We start from the raw sequence: 25,161 nt of genomic DNA on the forward strand, positions 1-25,161 counted from the left end.
ATATTTCCAGTCTTTGGGGGTGGTCCAGGAAGGCACCAGGGAGGAGGGATTTGCCGGTGTTCACAGGGGCTTCAATTGTTGATTGGATAATGTTATATTCATGAGATGGGGCATTGTGGAATTATTATTTTGTCAAATCATTAGTGGGGATAGGATTGTCTTCGGGATCCATTTTTGCATGCTTTGACATAGGATTGTCACCGTGATGATGGGTGCAGTAGTGTTGTTAATTTTGTTCATCTTGTACTCAAAGTTGTTGATGGCTGTGCTCTTCTCCTCTTAGGGCCCGATTCCGATCCCATCCGGAAAGCCCTCTGTACGGCTCGGATCCAAGGGCTTTCTGGACGAAACGTGCTCCGGGTGTCCCAGCAACCGAGTACGGTTCGTCCTTAAGCATACAGACTTGATTCACTCAGACTTCCATTGAAGTCTATTGGAGCCTGCTTACAGATGCGTACGCAGGCTCCCATTGCAGAAAATGGGTGGGTGGGGAAAAGTGTACACCCTGTGGCGGGCACCCCACGGTGCCCACCACACTGCACATGCTTGGATCGGGGAGACCCATGGATACCCCCCTGTGACCGATTAGAAGGACCACAGGTGAAGGGGGGGCCGCTATGGCCCACAGAAGTACGCTTCCCAGAGCTCTGACTCGATCCGGCAGATAGACGCCTGCATCATACTTGGTTGCTTGTAAATCAGACCCATTGCGCTGCACGAGTCGACCATGTTGTATTCGTCCGGAGGGCTTTGCTGATGGGTACTAGTCGCTCGGAGTACAAGGCGATATTTACATCGTACTTGCTCGCACGTACAGTGGTTTAGTTGTACGGAAACCGGGGCTACAAATCGTACTTGCTCACTACAGATCCCGTTTGCAGCCCTTCCGAGCGAGATCGGAATCGAGCCCATAGTGAGTGAGGGGTAAATCTTGCAAGAGGTTACCACATTTCCTATTTACCTTGAAGAGCCCGCTGTTTTATTGAAAGCCCTGCTGACTATGCCCTCGTAGTGGGTTGTCTTTTTAAAATATATATTTTTTATTTGAGTAGATGAAAACATGGTTGCAAATTCATAAAAGTGCAAGAGTAATAGTAATCAACATTTCTTACAGCAGAATTCTCTGTAATGGCAGTCAAAATATCTAATGTGCAAACAGTACTCTACTAAAATTGCGACAGAGATACATAATTATTACTACAGGCAGGACAAGAAAATTCAAAAGTCATAAATAGCAGCTTCTTAATCATAGATCACCCTCTAAAACAACGATTATAATATCCTAAAAAGAATCCTATTCACATATTATTATAATTTTTTGTATTTATTTTATTTTTATTTAGGAGGTTTTATTTAGCTCTGGCCAGACCCGAGAGTATCGGAGGGCTTTACAGCAGATATAGGGGAGAAATCACATAAAAGAGGCAAAGGTAAGCATAAATGTTCATAAGGCCAGTGAGCTGTGCGTCATTGAGGTAGACATTGCTCTTTGCTTTTTTTGAGTGTGTTTCCATAATTAAGGATAAACAATGGATCATAATTATGTGTTAAAAATATACCCAGATATCTAATAGGTTTGGATGATATCCATTGCAGGGAGAGTGGGAGACACTCTGCCTTGGCATAGAACAACAAAATCTCACTCTTGGCATGATTTAGTCTATACCCCCCTATCCATGTAAAAACTTGAATGCATTTTGGATGTTTAACGGATCTGCTGATAAATAAAGGACAATATCTTCCACAAATAATGTGATCTTCGGAATCTCAATCAGGGGAGATAATGCCCCTGGATTGTTATGAATATTTATTGCCACAGGTTCTATAAATAACGAAAATAGAAGAGGGAATGTTGGGCATCGCTGCCTAGTCCCATATCTGATTCTCACAAGTCCTACCTCTTCTTTATTAATTACAATTTTTTCCTCTGATTCTGCATAGAACTCTCATAGCATTTTAACCAGCTGTACGGGAAAGTAGAATTTTTGAAATATATAAATACAGAGCCTGCCACTCAACAAGTTCAAACACTTTTTATGTGTCGAGAATTAAAATCGACGCTTTATCCTTGCTGACCAACAGTAAATCAATTACTTGGGTTACAAAATAGGTATTTGAGGCTATCAATCTATGTGTTAAAAAAACAGTTTAATACGGATGGACACCTGTTGTGCACACAGGCCAATGTTGTTGCCCATTTTCATAAATATCTTATAGTACACGTTTAATAGGCTGATTGGACGATAGGCGTTGGGGTCCCTTGGGTCTTTGTCTTTCTTTAAAAAGCATACCACCACAGCTTCCATGAATTTTTTGATATGACCTCCCTATCTTGTAATGAATTAAAACACTTTGTCAGAAAAGGTAAATCCAGTTCCTGAAACGTCTTGTAGACTTAAACAGGTAGTCCATCATTTCCTGCAGCTTTCGCATCGGCCATACGTTTTAGTGTGTAACTAACTTCCTCTTGTGAGATAGGCTTAGTAATGGAATCCCTCTGACTATTTGAAATGCAAGGTAATTGCAAAGTTTCAAAATATTGTGCAAGTAATTCAAAGTCAAAATCCTGCGCTTGATCATAGATACTTTTAAAGTGCCAAAGGAATACCTTAGCGATCTTATCCTTTGAATCTTCTACTTAACCCATTTCGGGATCCCTAATCTGATCTACTACATTTTTACTACTTTGCACTTTAGTAGCCCAAGCCAAATATTGTTCTATATGATGGCTTTGCTCCTAGAGTTTTTGTTTATAAGCCTAACTGCCCTTAATGACCTCCAAGTAAAATAATTTTTTTCAGTTGTCCTTTGGCTATGGCTTAATCTTGCTAGCAAGCAGTTTTCTAGCATTCTAAGCTAGCCTTATTTAGCTTATCCTTCGATGTATCCACAACTGTATGCAATATCAGAATTACTAGGGTTTGTTGTTTACTAACCGCAGCCTTATAACCTATTACCTGTCCTCTAAAAGCTTCTTCAAAAGCCTGTCAAATGAAGAATACAAAGTTGACTACTCAATAATTTCAAAAATGTTTTTTATAAAAAGCTGCATCACTTTGATCCAGTCCAAATCTTCGAGAAGAGATTTATCAAAGTGCTAACGATGACTGTTTTACATCCCAAACCCATCTAATTTGACTATTGTGGAAACTGCTGATTGAACAGAGAATGAGTGTGTGATAATCTATGAATCCCCTCTTGCCAAACATTTGTCCATTAGAAAAAAATCCATTCAAAAAGCTGTCTCAATCCTAGAGGAATAACACATGTTTTTCTTCTTGGCTTTATATGAGGTATTTGTCATTACAGAGATTCCACCCCAAGTGCGGAGGCTACCCACAACTGCGAGGGCTTCGCCACAAGTGTATAGGCCCTTTGTAAATCAGGCCTTAAGTTTTTTTCTTTACAGTTATATTACAATTTTCAACATAAAAAATGTAATTTAAAAAAATATATAAAATTATTTATTTGTAGTTAAAAATGTTTCAATTATTTTACCAGATTGGATATTATTGTAATTTATTTTTAATGTTTGAAAAGTGGCATTTAAATATTTATTATAATATTTCCCATACGGAATGTTTCAATTTAATATAATTAATATATATTCTAATTAATTGTAAATAATGATTTATAATAATTAATAATGTTACAACATAAATTGACACGTTTCACAATATTATTTGCATATCATTATAATGATTAACATTCAATTTGCACTAAAATCTCCCCTTCCCCTAAAAGCCTAATATTCCACAGCTAACAAAACCACAACTATACAAATACTTTAATTTTAGACAATTATAAAACTTAAAAAATTCATTTCAACAATTTCTTAATTAATACATTATGCACTAAAAACACAAATAACCAAATTAATGAACACATAGAATCAAACAGACTACAACTACATATGCAAAATAAAACTTGCAAATTATATTACAAACAACAATATTTTCTAAATAGATTTTTATTACAGAGGTATTAAAAACAGCATTAAAAGCTGTATTTGTTACCTTTGATATTTCAAAGATATTTTTGACATCTGGATATTCTTGACACAATATTTTTTTTGTGTTTGTGCCACGAATATTTTTCATTGAGTAGTTTGCCCAAACAAGAGCAAAAAAGAGAATTCTTGTCTGATAGAAGAAGGAAGAGCATTCCACCCTCTAAGCGCAACAAAATAGAAAGTGTGGCCACTCGTCCTCCTGTAAAGTAGCAGAGGAAACAAAAGCAGATGTGCATTGGTGGAATGTAAAGTCCGAGTGGGAGAGGAGGTAGAATGGAACTCTTAGCTATCCTGTACAAGCCCAATGGAAAGACCTATGAACCAGACAGAGGTCCTCATTAGGATGTCTGTCAGAAAGCCTCCAACCGCACATCGGAGGCTTTCCAACCAACATCCTTGGTTTGAATTCCAACTGCCCCATTAGGATTATGGCGGCCAGAATTCAAACCGGCCGGTCTTCCGGCTCTCTTCTGACTGCCTCATGGAGCCCATCAACCAGAGGGAAACCAAACAAAATCCTGTGCCGAAGTCGTTCCTTGCGTCTGCATTATAATGTCCTTTTCCAACATGCTTTCCATATCAGAATGTCTGACATGAAAGCCTGTAGGAAAGTGACCTTTCCCCTGCAGCCTCTGGATGGGGCTAGTGGGGGCACCCATACTGTGGCAGTCACTGTGAGGGATTTACACAAATTTCTATTTCTATATGGGAGCTTTTGATGTGCGTGGTTTCTGCCCACCGCACAAATTCCCATAGAGAAATGGGAGTTTGGTGCAGTCACATCGAAATACAGTGTTCGGAACCATCGACCTAGGGTTGGTCGGTACCCACACCAAGACGATGTTGATCAGAGGCAACTCTGACCAACATCCTAATAGGTGTCAGAGTGTCTTAAAGAGAACTCTTTTGCGGATGGGAAGCCAGTGAGCTACCCTCAGTAGGAGTGCCATTTGTGGAGTTAGGAAGACTGAGAATCATAGTAGCCACTGCATACTTAACCATCTGAAAGTGAGTAATCAAGCTCCCTGTAGTGCCCAGATACAAAGAATTTCCTTAGTCCGAACTGGGTACAATCAGGGATAGCACCACTGTTTAACAGGTCCCTACAGAAAGAACCTTAATAATCCTAATAGCTGTTTCAATAGGGCAAAGGGTAAAGCAGGTGCCAGGTAGCTTAGCAATTTGGGGAGTCATGAAGAGGTCGCTGTTGATGACACCAAGGTTTTTAACAGCAGGCACTGGAGGGGGACAATCCCCAAGTCTGTGGGCCACCACTCATTTTTCCAAAACTGGGTATGCCTCCGACTTAAAAGAGCATCTGTCTCATCTGAGTTCAACTGGAGGCAGATGAGTTGCATCCAGCTAGCCGATGCTCGTATACAATCATAAAACCTAGTCTGAACAGGCTCGGAGTTGGTTACAATATTCTGGATATCATAATGAATACGAGAATGTGATATGTCCCTTGTGATGCCTCTCCCATATACTATTCTCCAAAATATGTCCCCATAACATGGAAGAAGATTTTCAGGGAATACTTTAGATGGCCAGGAAAGAGGATTCCACTTCATGTAGCATTTAGATCAAGCATACATATAATACAGTTATGGCTCCTTACTAATCACTGCTGATAATAATGTTGTGACTACTGTCTATTCTTTAAGTATACACTGTTACTCATGAGTGAGGTTATTGCCTATCGTTAAGCCTATTAACACTGGCATCCACACTGGGTTCTCTAAGGTTCTACTTGAAATTGCTTTACCAAGACAGATATGTAGACTGTTTTAAAGTTGGGCAATGTGGAAAGGAATTGGGTTACTGGTGACTTAATATGTGCATTTCTTCTTGGGCTGTGAATTTTCTTTGCTTGAACATTTGAAGTTAATATATCACTAGAATTGAGATTTGTGGAGGTAAAATTTGGACTGGAAAGTTTCAAATGATAGGATATTGCCCTCTTCCATTGCATGGCTGCTCCCATTCTTGTCAATTGAAAAGAGCCCCTTGAATCTTATGCTTGATAAAGACCCCGAGAGATGAGGCAGAACCATTTGCAACACAAGACGTTGCAACTGCTACTCCAAAATGGTGGAGTAGTCTCGACCAAGTGCACTAGTTGTTGCCCTTCCAGCAAAAAGGACTGCACCCACTTCTAAACAAAACATCTACTACTGCCAAGCTCTCCAGGTACTCTATTAACATATTCAAGACAGCTGGCCAGTCAACCCAAAGGAGGACTGTCAGCGGCCATCTTTATCTTGCCCCACCTGAGTTGCTAATATATGTTAAGCTGATTCTGTTTTATGGTTGTGTAGAATCTCTAACATATGGCTATCTACAAAATCTGTGGATTTTAAGTAGGTGTGAAACTGACGGTAACTGCTGCTTTCATCACTTTGGCCAGCAGATGTAATATGATGTTAGGTTTTTGGATAAGGGTTCTAGTGGGAGTGGGGGAAGAATAGTCACTGATGCTGCTTTCAGTGAAAGAGGAACTTTACCTCACAATAAGCTCATCCCATTTCTACAACCTTCAGTGCCACTTTGTGAGCTAGTGCCTACAAAATTCCATTGAGCAAGTGTCCAAGTGGGAGGACCAGTGCTCCATCTTATACAGCATTTGTTTGACCTGTTCCTCTGCAATATGATTTATGATATTTGCTGAACCGGGTGAGTGCTCATGTGACAGGAAGGACCCAATTATGAGTTTGGCGGTGCAGCGCCTGGTCTGCCCTGCTGCCTCAATGCCTAACCACTGGTGAGGTTGCTCACCAGATTATGAGTTTTATCATGTCTGGCTGTCTTTTTTTTGCATTCCCCTGGCCGTGCCTTTAAAAACAGGCAGTGCAATGGCAACGTCAAAAACAGTTCCTTCACGCCATGGAATTGGAAGCTCATACCATGGAGGAACTGATGGACATGCACACAGGAGGGCACATGTTGTGCCCCCTTGTCTGCATCCACATGGCGCAGGGCACAAGGGGAAATATATATCATCAAGGTACGTAGATCTGGAGTTAAGAATAGTAAATTTACACTTACCAATTTGCACTTACCTTCTCAAAATTCTTGCCCTCCATATTTTTGACACAATATTCTGACCACACCATATTTGTGCTTCTGATATTCTGTCACTGATCAGTTGAATTTCTAAAGGGAGCCAGTCTCCAGCCTTCACCCTCACGTCATAAGAATGCAGGCAATATACTTCCTCTGTCTGGGAAGTTCTGCATTTCAATGCACCTCCTCTCCTTGTGATAGCATGCATATGAACAGGCAATAAGAAACCTGGGAGCAGATCTATCATTCAGTTGCATCGCCTTTGCGCCATGCAATAGGGCACAAGGGTGAGACAACTTCTAAGTTAGATTTATCAAGTCATGCAAAGCCGCCTTGCATGGCCGTGACTGGCTTGATGATTCTAAAGTAACACACAGCACAAATTGTTGCATTGTGTTACTCTACCCCAGTGAGATGTTCCATGTATGGAACATGGTTGTTCCAATGCATCCACCCATCGATTTTCTCACATTCCCAGATTTACCTTTATTGGTAGACTGGCAATGTGTCAAAATAGTACACTTCCCAAGGTGAGGCATAACAAGGAGTAATATCTTTCTTCCTTCTCGTCTTTCTTTGTCCGCAGCACATATAGAAAGAGGAAACATCTGCCTCAGATGATTGTTTTCATTCAGGAAGGTTTTCCATCCTGCACAAAAACAATCCTGTCTGCAACGCAGGAACCCTTGCACAAGGGTGCCAGCGTTCCTGTGCTGGTGCTAGGCAGCAGTTTGGGCGTTAGCGCAAGAAAAGGACAGGAAGTATAATGATAAATACGACACATTGCTGTCCTTTCACGCAGCACAGCAAGGTGGCTTTCTGCGCTACAAGAACGTTTGACAAATCTCCCCCTGGGTGTCACTTCTCAACTTCCCTACTTGAAAGGATTGTGTAAATAATCATGTCTGTTTTTCACAGTAACATGGTTCCTTTCCTTCTCTGTCAAAAATTGATAGCGTATACAAATAAGACTGGGCTGGCTTAACATTTATTGCCAGTCTCTGATTGCTTGCTCGTCTGAAATTAAATGGGTGCTGCCCCAGGGAGTGTTTTTCTGCTTTTATTCCTTAGTGAGTCTGTGTCGGTGCTGTGTTTTCTACTGCCCTTAGCTTAGCCTCTTCTGAAATACCACCCTAAAAATCAGGCTGCACAAAAAGGCCACATTGCAAGGACGTAGGTAAAAGAAATATTATGTCTGCAGATGCAGAGTTAAAGAAAAACCACACACATTTTTAATGTTGTAGCCAAGACAGAGCTATGCACTGTAAAAACCCATAGTGCTGATAAGTACTATATTCTAAGTAGTAAGCACTCTGCATAAATAGAAAATGATATTCCTATTTTTCCAGCCTTTGTGCAAGACTTGATTACTTGCAGCACTACAAAACTATATCAGCAAGTACTGTATAAGCAAGTTTCTTTATTATGCACCAGAACAATCATATAATGTGAATATGTTTGAGATAAATAGCTCATCATGGAATAGAGATTACAACATAACCTGGATTGTTTGAGACCTGGATGTAGTTAACTTAAGTAGCACACAAGCATCATAAGTAGAAACGCTATATGAAGATTAGTGTACATGATGTGCTACAAAAAGCTCAGCCACATGCACCGCACCATAATTAAAGAAGTGCCAGGCATCAATGATCGGTGAAAGGAGAGACCAAAAAGGCCAGCATGGAAAGATGCCATCTCTGTAGCCAAAGTCATTAGGTAAGATGGAGCCAGGATAAAAACGTAATTTGTGTGGTTCAGTGAAGCAGAGATGGAGATTGTCCTTAATGGTTTTGAAGGTAGTGATGCAGCGAAAGTCTTTTTTAGCTCTCACTTTACTTACTTCAGCCTCCCCACTGGGCCCATAAGAAAACTTAATTTTTACTGATCACAAATTTATTCCCAGAGGCATTGGTCCTCTGATTAATCTTTTTCTGTCATAGTGAGGGGTGAGACTTCAGGATGTCCCAAAAACGTTAGCCTCCCAATGAGGACCATCAATTAGTGGCCAACTCACAAGTTCAAAATGAGTTTCAAATAAACTTCTCTCAAAATCATACTGGTGAAATAAAGTATTGCAATTGGAAGACACAATCTCCTGAAGAAGTTTAGTCTGACCAAAATGATACAAATCAATAGCTCTGCTTTTAGTATGAAAATTAAAAGTAGCAGTACTTGATGTCCTGAAAACAATCTATGACTATATCCGTTACGCTTTTAGAATCATACAAATAACACAGTTTAGAGAAAGAACATCAGGCACAATAACAGACTCAGGCAATTTAAAAGGTTTTTTATTGCATTCATGATCCAGAATCAATGCATACAAGTAACATTTTAAGTAGATCGGTAGCTAATAGCACATCATATTAAGTCACACATTAATCACAGATTTTTAGAGATAGTTCGAACATTACAGACTCCCACTACCAATGAAGGCAGGAGGATGGTTTAAAGGGGAAAAACCTTATTCCAGAAAGGAACAAAATCGGCAAAGTTCAGATTCTCTATTCTCACCAAAGAGAGCAGTAAGCAAATTAATTGGAAAAGAAACATCAAAAGCATTGAGTTCAGGTTGTCTCCAAGGAAAGGAGTCTCAACCAATGACAATTACAGCAGCAGGTGCAAAAGCATCTCAAAGTCGTTGAGCAAAAAATGCCAAAAACCAAGAGAGTTCTTTGATACCCCTCCTTTGGGGAGTTAATCTTTATAGTACAGATGGGGGGCGTGACCGGCTGCGCAGCGGAATGGCCGCTTCGCCGGCCGGGACAAGATCCTAACTTTATCCTGCACTTCAGACTGTCCCTGGTACGCACAGGCCATTAGTTAAGCTGCCGGGCGGCATGGGCGACTCTTCGCAGAAGTTTCAAGGTTCCGGCTGACTGCTGCACGGAGCTGTGAGAGCTGAAGGGGGAGTGCCGGTGATCGCGGCATCGCTGTGCTGGACGGCCGCTGGGACGCGAGTCCACTTGAGCCCGGGGCTGCTGGTGCTTGGTAGGCCTGGGGCTGCATTGCTGACACTGACCTAGCTATCGCTCCTATGCTCCCCAGGCATGCCAAGGCGTGCTGAAATTAAGCTGCAGGGGGCTGCGGGACATCTGCTGAGCCCTGGATCGCGAGGCTGTTTTCCCGGCCTGAGGTACCCCGGTGATCCTGCACTGCTGTGCTACTAGGAGTGAAGTGCCGCAGACGGTGCACGCTGTGAGTGCACATCCTGTGACACACCGGCAGGATTTGGAATACGGACTTGGAGGGCAGCATAGAGGAGGGATTGTGAAGGTGCGCACCCCCCTGCCTTTGCATAAAACCGTGCACACGGCTGATGGCACCCCGGGCCGGCTTGTGGGCTCACCCAGATCCGCCATTTTGTGGAGGATGTCGCTTGGGTGAGCTGTTCAGCCTGCTGCGCGTGGTTCCTCCGAAGAGCGGAGAGCAGACATATAACGCTGTGGGGGGCTCCGGCTGTGTGTGGCTAGGCCCCCGTGCTCTGAAAAGTACGTTTACCCTTGCTGGCCGACGGGGGCTGAGGCTACATGTGGAGACCATGCTTAAGACTGGATTGAGGCTATTGGCTCCCGCGCTGGAGGGACGCGGCTGTGGGCCCAGTTGTTGGAGAGAGTGCTGCGGGTTCGTTGGTCTTGCCCATTGCTCGCTTCTGCGACTGCAAATACCCATGAGAGATCTGGCTCCTGCACCTTTACATGTGGGTAAATCTGGCAAGTGCAGTGATATTCTCCTGGCATCCTGACATACTGGTATTGTGTGTGGTGCGCATTGCTGGTCTAACTGGTGTGGTTGCTGGAGGAGACATTGCGGCGCGGGACTGACACTTTGACCACGTAAGGCAAAGGCGAGGATCCACTGTGTGCTCTGTGTTCACCCTCTACTCATAGAGTGCCCTGCAGCCATGGGCAAACAGAATGCCAAACAGCCAAAACTAAATTTTGACAATAAGCGATCTACTAAACACGCGGATTCCGAGCAGGAACACTAGGCGGAGAACCCATATAGCTCCCACATCGAAGATCAAGGAGAAGACTTGAGGACTCTCATGCTGGAGATGAGATCTAGTCTCCGAAATATTGACCCCAAACTGGACAGGCTGATGTTGCAACTAGATTCTGTTAAAGCACAGGTGTCCACGCATGAGACACGACTCAAGGCATTGGAGAATCGCCATTCTGAATTCCATGAGTTCCAGAAGGAAACCAAGGAGCAGCTGCTCCACATGGACAAACTACTGGGGGTCATCAGGGCCAAAAATGATTTGAAAGAAAGTGGACGGGGCACCAGGATGAAGTCAAAGGATTCCGTATATGTTCCAATATAGATTCTTTATTTAGTTTCAATTAAAAACATGGACATCAGCCAACGCGTTTCGTTTCAGACGGAACTTCGTCAGGGCTATTTTGTCTTTAAATTAGTCCAATAATCAAATAGATCCACGTTTGAAAAATATTCCATAAACGCCAAGGTAAAAAACAAGGATAATCAGCACCTTCGTAATCACAGTTTTCCAGATAAAAAGGTTTTTCTGTACAGGACCCAAAGTGTCCTTTAAATGACTTTGATGTCTATAATGTATATAATTAACATATTTGACAATCAAATCCAAGGGCCAAGATCACAGCCAATGTTCCTTACATGTTTCAAGTCGAGCGTTCTCCAAAGCGGTCCCTCATTCGGACTCCCTGCCTGGGGGTCATCAGGGCCAAAAATGATGACTTGGAGACCAGATCACGACGCAAGAACCTCCGCGTAACTGGCATTCCGGAGACAACCACCATATCTAAGATGGAGACCTACGTTGCGGACCTGCTGCATGAGCTGTTCGACCCCCACTTATCGGCGGTCTTTGTGGTGGGAGGGCACATGGATCGCTGGGACAGAGACCCATCGTGGGTGCGCCGCCCAAGCCGATTATTGCGAAAGTTCTGAACTTTCAGGATAGAGACCTTATCCTGAGGTTAGCCAGGGAGAACGGCAGATCTCTTTCTACCCAGACTTCACTCCGGCTGTGCAGGTGGCGAGACAAGAGTTCCTCCTGGTGAAGCAAATTTTACTACAGGCTCAGATGCCGTACTCCCTGCTCTACCCGGCCAAGCTAAAGGTGTCTTTTAATGGAACTGCCCACTTCCTCACCAATGCGAAATCCGCTCTGAAATTCGCCAAATACATAGGAGGGAAGAAGTCTAAAGGTCAAGTGGAAACAGCAGGCGCAGCAGGAGGCACTTGAGTGACAATGGTTAAATTGGGTATCGTATGCTCCGGCATGTTGAAAGTATCACACTGTTATATCGAGGGCAAAAGCGGGCAGCCCTGTCTGGTGCCTCTTCTGATGGGGAAGTCGTCAGTTACCAAGTTACCGAGTCAGAGCCTGGCCCACGGGCTATTGAATAGTGCCCCTATCATCTGGAGGAATGGCAGCCCTAGGCCCATCCGCTGCAGCACTAAGCGCATAAATGGCCATTCCACTGAGTCGAAAGCCTTTTCCATATCTAGGAATACAGCCAGTGCTTTCCTATCCTACCGGACATGTTGTATCGTACCCAGGACCGTGCGGATGTTATATATCAGGTTCCTGCTGGGAATGAAATCAGCCTGTTCAGGGATCACCAGTCGAGGCGCCAGAAGCGCCAGCCTGTTAGCTAGTACTTTAGCAAACAGTTTAGTGTCTACATTCAGTTGGGAAAGAGGTCCATACGAGCTGCATTCGTCTCGTGGTTTGCCTGGCTTTGGTATCACAACCAGCAGCGCCTCCCTCATGGATTGCTGCATACTACCCTCTACGCAAATATCGTCAAAGAGCGTAGAGAGGTGCAGGAGTAGTTTGTGTTGAAAGGCCTTGTAAAACCCCACCGTGAGGCCATCTGCGCCCGGTGCGCTGTCAGCTCGCATACTCGCCAGTGCTTCCGTGATTTCGTCCTTTTCTATCGGGAGCATCAGGAATTCCCTGTGTGTATTAGTCAGCGTAGGTATATTGATGTGGTCCAGGTAGTCTTTAATGTCTTCCTCAAGGTCTCCACTTTTGGACCTGTATAGTTCAGCATAGAAGGCCTTAAAAGCTCGCGCTATGTCTGCTTCTTCCGTCAGCACCTCCCCGCCTTCCGATTTTATTTCAGAAATTTGTTGTCACCCCCTTTTCTCGCTCATAACCTTGGCCAGAACTGAGCTGGGTCTCTCACCCTCCCTAAACGTTCTTGCTGTTGCGTACTTTCCCATGTGCATCACTTCTCTGTCTGCTTCCTCATGATACTCAGCGAGGAGAGTCTTGATCTCTTCACCTACCGTACTGTCCGTTTGTCTGCTTTGCCTGTCCTCAAGGGCAGCCAGACGTCGCTCAAGGTCAGTCAGTCTCTGTCTAATGGACTTGAGCACACCTGAGTGTTTGGACATTGCTATGCCTCTAATATATATTTTGAATGTTTCCCAGACTACCTGGAAGCTGTCTACAGAACCCATGTTGGTCTCAAATAACACGTCTATAGCTTCCGCGAGTTCTCCTCTAAATACCGGGTCTAGGAGGTAATAGGGAGGAAATCTTCATGTGAAGGGTGGGATGGTTTTTCCTGGAATGTCCAGCACCAAAAGCACCGGTGAGTGATCAGACAAGGTCCTGGGAAGTACCTTGCAGTCCCTAATCTGCCCTAGCCCGGCGGCCGATACCAGCCAGTAATCTATTCTGGTATGGATATCATGGTATGCGGAGTAGTGAGTATACCCCCCCTGCTCTGGGTGTCTGCACCGCCACACGTCCTCAAGACTCATACTCATTTTGATGCTCCTCATTGCCAGAGCTGCCATCGAGGGGCGGCGGGGTGGGCCAGCCGATCTGTCCAGAGCGGGGTCTAGAACCAGGTTGAAGTCCCCACCCCAAAGAATATGGTCAGTATCATATTGTTGGCAATGGCGGCTAGAGTTTGAAAAAAGTCGGGGGTGTCATAGTTTGGGCCATAGGAATTGATTACCACCAAGTCTATGTTAGGCCATGTGCATCTGGAGATAACAAATCTGCCCTCTGTGTCTGCACGGAGAGAGTGTAAGGAGAGGCCAGACTTCGGGTTTACCCAGGTGAGCACTCCCCTGGCATGTGATGTGAAGCCTGCCACTGTTATATTACCTTCCAATCCTCTGCAGTGCAGCACTTTGCTGGTCATGGGGAGATGGGTTTCCTGCAGCAAAGCTACGTCTATGTGTTGGCGCTGTAAATAGCTAATGACCTTCCTAACTTCACGGTGGTCATTCAAACCTCGCACGTTCCAAGTGAGGGCCCTGAGTTTGGGTGTGTGCACAGCATTGCGTGCATTGGCCATTTCAGCCATTAAGGTGAGCTAAGTGTGTATTAAAAGTGATTGCCTTTCTTGTGCCCAAAATCTGTAGAACGTCTAGAGTCAGATACCATACCCCCCTTCATCCCTGAAACTAACCCATCCCAAAAACCCTGCATCCCCCCTCCCACAGCAGACCAATCCCAACAAGGCCTCGCATGGATAACCCCCTCCGCCCCACTCCCCAACTGGGTCCTCAACTGTAGAATCCCCTTTCGGGCATTCAAGGTGCATTACGCGCGGGGGCCTAGGTTGCCGGACAGCATTCAAGTGTGTTAGTTTCCATGCCTGCCGACAACCCCACTCCAAGTCCTCGCTGCACCATGCAATTACATCAGCTTACATGTAGTTACCAGCATTGATTGGCAAGCATTTCACACCGGACCGAGGGACACATCCCAGCCATTGTCTCTCGCTCACTACGCGCCCCCAGCATCTGCCTGGGCAAGCCAGCAAATAACAGCCCCACTTGGCAATCCAATACTAAACGCTTGATTTAGTTGGGTCTCACCCATAAACTGGTCCGTCAGGGTATCTGGGCTCCGTCGGAAGGACTTTGCCGGCCCTAAGCTTCGGGGGCGTAGTGGCAATTAGCTTCAATGTCTCCATCGGAATTGGCCCAGTCCATACTGTCGTTGTAGATCTGCAGAGTCCGGTGTCTCCACATGCCGACTGTAGGGCAGCACTATTCTTGGTCCTCTAGCTGGCTTCGTCGGTCCCCGCAGTCTGCCTGATTGTTGAAGTCCGTGCGTTGTGCCCTGGACCATCCCTTTAACCCCTGCTGGAGTGCTTTAGGGTCCATTAAGAAATGGGAATGCCCCTGCCGGTTAACTTGCAGTTTTGCAGGTTACAGCATGGCATAATCTAGTTCCAGGTATCGAAGTTGTTTCTTAAATGGGGCAAAGTGTTTGCGTGCCTCTTGTACCCTCGCAGTGAAGTCAGGGTATAGGGAGATTTCCGAGCCCTCGAACTGCAGTGTCTTGTTATCTCTGGCTACCCGGAGGGCTGCGTCTCTGTCTCTATAATTGAGGAGCTTGGCAATGATAGGACGCGGCGGGGCCCCCGGGCGAGGTCGTGGGCCAAGCGAACGGTGCGCGCACTCCACAATAACATTGTCGAAAATACGTTCTCACCCAGCAATGTGACGAGGAGCTTCTCGATGAACTTTTCCATGATGCCAGTCTGTGTCGTCTCTGGAACCCCAGTGATGCATATGTAAGAACGTCTCGAACGCGCCTCCAAATCTTCAGTCTTCTCCTGGAGCGATTGCATAAGTTTCCCTATTTTCTTGTGGTCGTAGTCCAATTCCGTTTGCGCCTCCTCGACTTCAGTGAGGCGTCATTCGGACATGTCCAGGCGTTCCGCATGTTTGTCTACTCGTTCCGCCATGCAGTCCATCCGGTAAGTGAGTGCGTCTATTTTGGAGCCGATCAACGCCATGCTGTCTTATAGGCCTTTTTCCATGGCTAGTGGCATGGTTTTGATGTCCGAGTAGTCAATATTCCCCACTCCGTTCGCCGAGTAGGTTTTATCCGCCTCTTGGGAGCCCGGGGTCTTAGTGCGACGCTGCTCAAATGGAAGTTTGCTTTGTGTCTTATCACCTTTCCCCATGTCGTCGTCGTGTTGTGCAGTCTACACGTGTCGACCAGGCCGCAGAATGGTGCAGAGGCTGATCGACTTTAGAAGGGCGGCGCGGTCGCCGTGTCCGCCAAGGTGCTGGGTGCAAGGTCGTCTCCAAATCACTCCCAGGTGCCTCGGGCGCTCAAAGCTCCTCAGCGCGATTGTTGGACCACAAGGTACCCCCTAGTTGGTCGGGCTGCAATGGCGTGGTCGTTGTCGCTGTTTTACTATGGGCGTGCTGTTTCACCAGGCTTGCCAGGGGGATCGCCACGCTCCCTCGGGTTCAGCGTGGCGCAGTCTCGTAGCTGTTGGCTGGTGACCTTCAAGGTGTAGTGCTGCGGTCATCACCGACCTTAAAACTATGTTTCAGCCTGCCCGGTCAGTCTTTGGGCCACAAGGTCGCCGCCTCGCACTATGTGCTGCGTCAGTAATGGCCCTGCATCCGCAGTGAGGAAGGATGCCCCGAGGCGAGCACTACAGGTGTCCTACTGCCGTTCTTAAAGTCATGTGTGTGTCCTCATGCCCCGGGTTTCCTTCCTGAGGCTCCCCCTTGCCAGATCCAGCTGCCGAGGCGCGAATGTCATGGGACGGTGTATTTCCTTTACCGGTGTTGCAGCGGTGCCCGGGGGGAGGGCCAACAGAGCTCAGCAGCTAACCGGGTGCAGCAGTGTATGGGGAAGGGGGTCCGGATGGAGTGTGCCTCCCCCTCCCGAGGTCCAGGGCTCACCACTTCTCGCGCCGGGACCGTAGCTCTCACCGGCCTCAGGCGCCTCAAAGAGCCGCACGCCGTCCGGCCCTAGGATCACTCAAGGCAGCGGCTTACGGCCTCCCTCGCCGCAGGATTCCCCTCTGCCGTCTGCCCTCGCCTCAGCGCCTCCGAGTGCAAATCAGGCCCCCGTAGACTGCCAGGACACAGAGGGTGCTATAATTCTCACTTTTTAGTGTTTGAGTGTAAGCTGATAAAGGATAGTTTTGGATTTTGTAGGGCAGCGACGCAGAGCTATGGGGTTACGCGTCCGCCATTGTCGCCGGCAAGCTTTGCGCCCCCCTGGGTGTTATATTCTATTGTTAGGGTGGGTCATCTACAACCTGATTGGGGGGTTGGTGTGGGTGGTGGGTGGAGGGGGGAGTTAATTTTGTTGTTTAAATGCCAGTATATAGGTGAATTGGTGGTAGGCCAATGTCAATCTGGATGGTTCTATGTCACGTTGCAATTGATCACGTTGAGACACGTTCTAAGGGTGTACATACATGGCTGATATTGAATTGAATTGTTTGACTTGGAATGTGAGTGGGCTTAATGATGGGCGTGAGTCAAGATTGGTTCATGCTTATTTGGCACACCACAATATTGACATCTGCCTCCTGCAAGAGACACATTTGAACGTTCCGCCTTCACAGAGGCTGCGCCATGGGAGGCTGCGTCATGTATATTCTGCAATATATTCAAATTATGCACAGGGTGTGGCTGTGTTGGTGAAAAGAGGGCTGGACTGGAGGGAGGAGATGATCAGCGGGGATCTGGAGGGTAGGTATGTTTTTATGCAAGGTACTTTATCTGGCCTAAGGGTAAAACAGAATATTCCCACGCCAGTGGGTGCAACAGTAGAGAAAGTGTTGGATAGCAGAGAGGTCAAATTTACTATTCTCACTCCAATGTGGGCAACAGTAAGGAAAGTGTTGGATACCAGAGGGATAAAAATTACTTTCCCCACTCCAGTGAGTGCACCAGTAGGGAAAGTGTTGGATAGCGGAGGGGTAAAAAGTACTATTCCCACTCCAGTTAGCGTAAGAGTAGGGAAAGTGTTGGATAGCGGAGGGCTAAAAAATATTATTCCCACTCCATTGAGTGCAACAGTAGGGAAAGTGTTGGATAGCGGCGGGTTAAAACTTAATATTTCCACTGGAGTCAGTTAAAAATGAAAAACAAACAAAGTAACAATAACACAAAAGATTTTATAAAAAAAAAAAAAAAATGTTATATATTAAAAAAGATAGAAACAGATTAGAATGTTAAAAAGATCTAACAAATAGCTAGAAAGATTATTTAAACAAATTCAATAATAATTTTAAAACAATACATTATTTTTCAATGGAAAATGTTCATAAACAAAAAATATTATTTATTACATAAATGTTTTCATTTTTATTTCCAAACGTATAACACCACACAATTTACGACCCACGTTTAATTTGTTTTTTTACCTGCATAGTTAACATAATTAATTATCAATTAGACAAATATTATTAATTCAAACAAAATGTTTTACTCCCTAAATGTTACCCCTATAAAAACATAACACATACAAATTTAAAATAAACACTTACCATAAATATTTATCAATTCATAATTAATATTAATAATTCACTAATTATTAATTAGTTAAACATAAATTAATTTCCACCCTCTACCCCAATAAACACCACAACTCACACCTAAAAATCATTACACAATTTCCATAACTAAGTTTACATTATTAAATGAATATCAATTAGCAACGTATTAATTCATTTAAAATAATTTACTTCCCCCCTTTAACACAATAAACCTTACAACTTAAATCAAAACTTAATTACACAATTGGCGTATTTTAATTTGAATTAATTAGTCAGCAATAATTAACAAATATTAATTAAATATAGATAAACTCTCACCCTATTCTCCTATACACCCCACCACCCACTCCTAAAAAAATTACAAAGTTAACATTATTAATTACAAAATAATTATTAATAATAATTAACAAGTAATTAATAAATATGTAATAAATTAATTACCACAATTAATACTATAAAATCTAAAATAAATAATTACTAATAAATAAAAAAATTATGATTAATTTGTTGTAATTAAATTACTCCCCACCCTATTCCCCTACAAACCCACAACCTGCTCCAAAAAAATGGCACAATTAACATAATTGCCAATTAATTATTTAATATTAATTAACAGATAAATAATCAATAATTGATAATAAATTAATTCCCACAAATAACACTATAAAATCTAAATTAAATATATACTTACGCACAAAAATAATCATTAATTTATTATAATTAAAATACTTCCCATCCTATTCCCCTATAAACTCACAACCCGCTACAGAATGTAAAAACACAAAATTGTATTAAGATAAAATGAATTACTAAAAATGTAACACATATATTAAAAACAAAAAACAAATTCTTATACGAAAAAATACATCACATACTTTTAAAATACATACTAAAATACATAACACTAATTAAAACATCGATTTTTAAACAACTATATTTTTGCAGACGATATTAACAACTTCGATATTTCCAAAATAATATTTCTTACCTGCAAGTCGATATTCTTGATCACGATATTCTTGCTATCGAAATTTCTGTTTAACGATATTTAAAACTTGATATTTGTGTATGTCGACATTTTAAACTCAATATTCTGTCTGTACACCCATTGGCTTATAGTCCTCCTTTGTGACCGCTATCCTTACTCATCATTCCTTTCATTCACAAGTGTAATCCTATGACTTCACCCATCTGTATTCCTCTCCCTCTGCTCGCCTCTGATCACTGACTGACTCAGTACATGCTTAATCCTCTCAAACTCACATCATTCATTTTACTCATCAATACCCTGCTCCATCCATCCTATGTTCTCAGACTCCTTTTTCATCCTCCTTTATTTACCCCTCACACCATCTTCTTCGACTTTTCTACTCTATGACACTCATCACCCCCTTCTCCTCTATTATACAGCCCCCAATACCTACTAGCCGTGTTTCTCCTTTTCCCTTGTAAACATTTCTTTAATCTTGTTTCATCCATTGGTTTCCTTTTATCTTTTTTCTGACTCCTCATTGCTATCTCTGTGCTCTCCTCTAAACAACCTCCATCTCTTATCTCTATACCCCATCACAGAAAAAGACAAACCAAAAAAAATCTAGGGTGACCATGCAGAAAAGGAGGTACTAATGAGAGGAAACCTTTATCTACACAGTGTTAATGTATAAACAATATGGCAAAATAATAAAGCAATACTACCATGCATCGCGCTGCATAATTACTCAACTCTGCTCCATGATTTGGTCTTCCCCTGTAGTGTAATTCCAGTAGCCCGGGTTATAGTGCTGCTGTTACTCCTCGGTCCTAAAGTTATATATATTGGGCTAATGCACTTGTTGCAGAGATATTCCTTCAATCTGTGGCTTCACAAATTCAAATCTTGCTACTCAACCTTCCATTTCTGAAAAAAGAGTGAGACAGTATAAGAAATCTACCTTTTGAGCATAGTCACCCCAGATCTTTTTTTGCGTTGTCTTTTTCTGTGCCCCGATTGTGCTGTTTTTTAATCCTATACACTAATCATGAGTAAAGTGCCTGTGTGCCCCCTTTAAACATGGTTAAATTGGCTTATTCCTAAATGATACTTTTATCTTGCCTATAAGTCTAAATCCTTCACTCTTCTATCCTTCCACTATGCTTTTCAATCAAAATAACAGACTAACATGTCCACTTCTCAAATTTTATATTTCACTATACTAATTTACAACTAAATCTTTAGGGTTCCAGAGTAAAAAAGCACTTCAACACCGAAATAGGGGTAGCAAACACTATATTAATGCAGAAGAGGGTTGGGAGCACACTGCTTCACCTCCTAGCACACCTCAGCATCCTGGTTAATGCACTTCACTAACCTACACCAACTTTGGTGAAACACTTCAACAAAAATTCAAGTAAGCATTTAAACTGAACTGCATTTACCTGGATGCTAATGGAGGGAACTTTGCTCGGAGGTGAGGCAGTGTGCTCCCATCTCTCTTCTGTTTAAAAAGGCTCCCTTGAGCCACTGAGCTGACGAGCTCTTCGAGATGCACCTGTGCGTCAGGGAGAGGTACAGAGACCTGAGAGGATTGTGGCAGCTTCCTAAAACACCCCAGATGAATTTCGTTTTTATCTCTACTGATGAAGGATAATATCCAGAAACACACGTGTCTAGAGAATAACAGTACTAACCTGCACCAACTTTGGTGAAACACTTCAACAAAAATTCAAGTAAGCATTTAAACTGAACTGCATTTACCAGGATGCTAGGGGGCGAACTGCGCTGAGAGGTGAAGCAGTGTGCTCCCATCCCTCTACTAAAATGCAAACCTTTTTCCGTCTTCTATCCCTCCGCTATCCTTCTCAATGCAAATAACTGACTAATATATCCACCACTCAAATTACTTTCATATTTAACTATACTAATTTAACACTAATCTGGGTGCCGGAGTAGCTTTTTACTTGCCAAAAAAGCGCTTTGATGCCTCGTCAGGGGTAGTAAGTGCTATATGAATGCAATTACAATACAATACAATAATAAAACATCTGCTTTATAATTTACAGAAAACATTTTGTTTCTAGCTCAAAAGGTACTGAAAATGACGCAACATGTGTTAATGTGCAATACAAATCCCTTCACAAATGTAATTGAGCTTATATAGCGCACAGCTACCCGCAGTGGGTTTCCCGGCGCTTGCTTAGGGAACCCTTCCTGGTATTCCCCTGTGAGATAGCAGGGTATCCACAAGGAGAAAGTCAGGCATCCCGCCGCGAGGGGCCGTTGTGGAGATTAAGCAAGCTATTGCCCAGAGTCGCAGAGTGTGAACCCGTGAGTCGAGGAGGCACCGGGGCGAGAATTATCGAGTCCGTGGAATTTTTTAGCCCAAGACCCCGCCGAGGCAGGGAATTGAACCCTGGTCCAGGACCGATCTCAGCTTCCGGGTCTGCTGCCTCTAACCCCTGAGCCAGGTTGACTGGTTACCTTTCAGTTTCATATTGCTGGGTATACGGTCAAAATATCGATTCCAAAATATAGACTAACACAAATATCGACTCCAAAATATAGAATGGACAAAATATCGAATGGACAGAATATAGACATAAAAAATATTGTTTTTAAGGTAAGTGATGTAAAATCGAGTTTAAAAATATAGAAAGTAAAAATATCGAAGTGAGGGCGTTGTTGAAGAAGCCCAATCTTGATCAGAACAACTTGGCGAATTACCGTCCTATTTCCTTGCTCCCCTGGCTGAGCAAACTGCTCGAGAGGCACGTAAATAACACCTTGACGAATTACCTGGAGTCAAATAGTCTCCTGCGAGCCTCTCAGACAGGGTTTCGTCCGCTACATGGGACGGAAACTGCTCTTTTAGCGGTCACGGAAGAAGCAAGAGCAGTGTTGGATCAGGGTGGGAAAGTCGCCATCATCCTATTGGACCTTAGTGCCGCGTTCGACACGGTCAACCATGTCACGCTGTTGCAACGACTGGCGGACATGGGCGTGTCGGGCGCGGCCCTGGAATGGCTGACATCCTTCCTGGCTGACCGGTTCTTTCAGGTCTTTGAGGGTGAGGCAGTGTCCCCTAAACATCCACTCAGGTGTGGGGTTCCTCAGGGCTCCTCCCTGAGCCCCACTCTGTTTAATGCCTACATGGAACCTCTAGACAGGATAGTCCAACCCTTCAGTGTGCGTATTGTCACCTACGCGGACGATACCCAACTGGTGGTCTCCTTAGACCACGCGGAGGGATCGTCCCACACCTTAGGCCCCTGTCTAGAGGCGGTCGCCAGATGGATGCAATCTTCTTGTTTAAAACTCAATGGGGAGAAGACTGATGTCATCTTGCTGGGTAATTCTTCTCCCTCTGTCTTTGCATCCATCTGGCCACCATGTTTGGGCGCGCCCCCCATTCCCAAGCCCCAGATAAAAAGCCTGGGGATTTGGTTTGATCCAGCCCTGAACTTTTCGGTACAAGCCACAAAGATAGCGGCCACCTGTTTTGGGTTGATGAGGATGTTGCGGAAGGTGCTCCCCTTGCTTCCATTTCAGGCTAGGAGGATCCTGGTCCAGGCCCTTATATTATCGCGCCTGGACTATGGGAACGCACTCTTTATGGGAGCCCCCTCCTTTGTTATCCAGAAGCTCCAAGTCACCCAAAACAGTGCGGCCCGTCTACTCTACAATCTTCCTCGCCGGCAGTCAGCTAGGAATGCCCTAAGGGAACTTCACTGGCTCCCTATTGCGGCAAGAGTACAATTCAAGGCGATGTGTATTTTACACAAGGCTTTTCATCACACTGGCCCTGCAATTCTACAGTCCTTGGTCACTCCCTATGTCCCGTCTCGTTCCCTCCGCTCTGGTTCCCTCCAGTTGGCTACTTCCTTCAGAGTTAGGAAAACCCGTTGGGGCGGCCGCTCTTTTTCACACACTGCGGCCAAGCTCTGGAACACCCTCCCTTTACCCCTCCGGGAAACTACTAATCATCTTTCCTTCAGGAAAGCTCTGAAAACACACCTGTATGCGAAGTCATGCTGATCTGCCCTGAGTCCGCGCTAGTAAGTTTCAGTCATAAGCGCTACGAGGCCTCCGGGTAGATAGCGCTATACAAGTGTAATTTAATATTAATAATTTAATAATAATAATATTATAGGTTATTAAAAATATCGAATTTTTAATAATATTGAATTTTTTTAAGTGTTTTGTATGTCAGTATATTTGGAAAAGTGTATATTTTTTTGTAATTTATTTGAAGTAATTAATTTTATGTTATTTAATTTTTGCGTAATTTTATTCTGTAGCGGGTTGTGGGTTTATAGGGGAATAGGGTGGGAAGTCATTTAATTATAATTAATTAAATATGTTAATTAATTTATTGGTATTTATTTTGAATACATTGTTAATTAATTTTTAATTGGTAATTAATTAATTCTTAATTGATATTTAATTTTTATTATTTGATAATTATGTGAATAATATAAAAAAAAATTCTGTAGCGGGTTGTGAGTTTATAGGGGAATAGGGTGGGAAGTAATTTAATTATAATTAGTTAAATATGTAAATTTATGTACTGGTATTTATTTTGAATACATTGTTAATTAATTTTTAATTAGTAATTAATTAATTCTTAATTGATAATTAATTTTTATTAATTGATTAATTGATAATTATGTGAATCTTATTAAGTTATTTTCTGTAGCGGGTTGTGGGTTTATAGGGGAATAGGGTGGGAAGTAATTTAACTATAAGTAATTAAATATGTTAATTTATTTATTGGTATTTATTTTGAATACATTGTTAATTAATTTTGGTAATTAATTTTTTTAATTGACTAATTGATAATTATGTGAATTATAGTAATTTATTTTCACTAGAGTGGGAATAGTAAAATGTACCTCTATGCTATCCAACGCTTTCCCTACTGTTGCACTCTCTGGAGTGGGAATAGTAATTTTTACCCCTACGCTATCCAACGCCTTCCCAACTGTTGCACTCTCTGGAGTGGGAATAGTAATTTTACCCCTACGCTATCCAACGCTTTCCCTACTGTTGCACTCTCTGGAGTGGGAATAGTAATTTTTACCCCTACGCTATCCAACGCTTTCCCTACTGTTGCACTCTCTGGTGTGGAAATAGTAATTTTCACCCCTACGTTATCCAACCCCTTCCCTACTGTTGCACACTCTGGAGTGGAAATAGTAATTTTTAACCCTACGCTATCCAGCGCTTTCCCTACTGTTGCACTCACTGGAGTGGGAATAGTAATTTTTACCCCTCCGCTATCCGACGCTTTCCCTACTGTTGCACTCTCTGGAGTAGGAATAGTAATTTTTACCCCTACGCTATCCAATGCTTTCCCTACTGTTGCACTCTCATGGAGTGGGAATAGTAAATTTTACCCGTACGCTATCCAACGCGTTACCTACTGTTGCACTCTCTGGAGTGGGAATAGTAATTTTTACCCCTACGCGCTTTCCCTACTGTTGCACTCTCTGGAGTGGGAATAGTAATTTTTACCCCTACGCGCTTTTCCTACTATTGCACTCTCTAGAGTGGGAATAGTAATTTTTACCCCTACGCGCTTTCCCTACTGTTGCACTCTCTGGAGTGGGAATAGTAATTTTTACCCCTACGCTATCCAACGCTTTCCCTACTGTTGCACTCTTTGGAGTGGGAATAGTAATTTTTACACTCCCGCTATCCTACGGTAATAATATTGTGTATTGTTTATTAATATTATGTTAATATATATATATATATATATATATATATATATATATATATATATGTTTTAACATATATGATTGTATGTTTTTTTAATAAGTTAA

The 25,161-nt window shown here is 43.2% G+C and overlaps 1 protein-coding gene across 1 annotated transcript in view; it reads left to right on the top strand.

Moving 5' to 3' along the window:
- Window positions 1-25,161, top strand: part of LOC144791350 (solute carrier family 2, facilitated glucose transporter member 11-like) — a 736,021-nt gene that overhangs the window by 245,716 nt on the left and 465,144 nt on the right. The window lies entirely within an intron of this gene.

This window comes from Lissotriton helveticus, chromosome 11 (assembly GCF_964261635.1).
Source record: "Lissotriton helveticus chromosome 11, aLisHel1.1, whole genome shotgun sequence".
NCBI classification, from domain to species: Eukaryota; Metazoa; Chordata; class Amphibia; order Caudata; family Salamandridae; genus Lissotriton; species Lissotriton helveticus.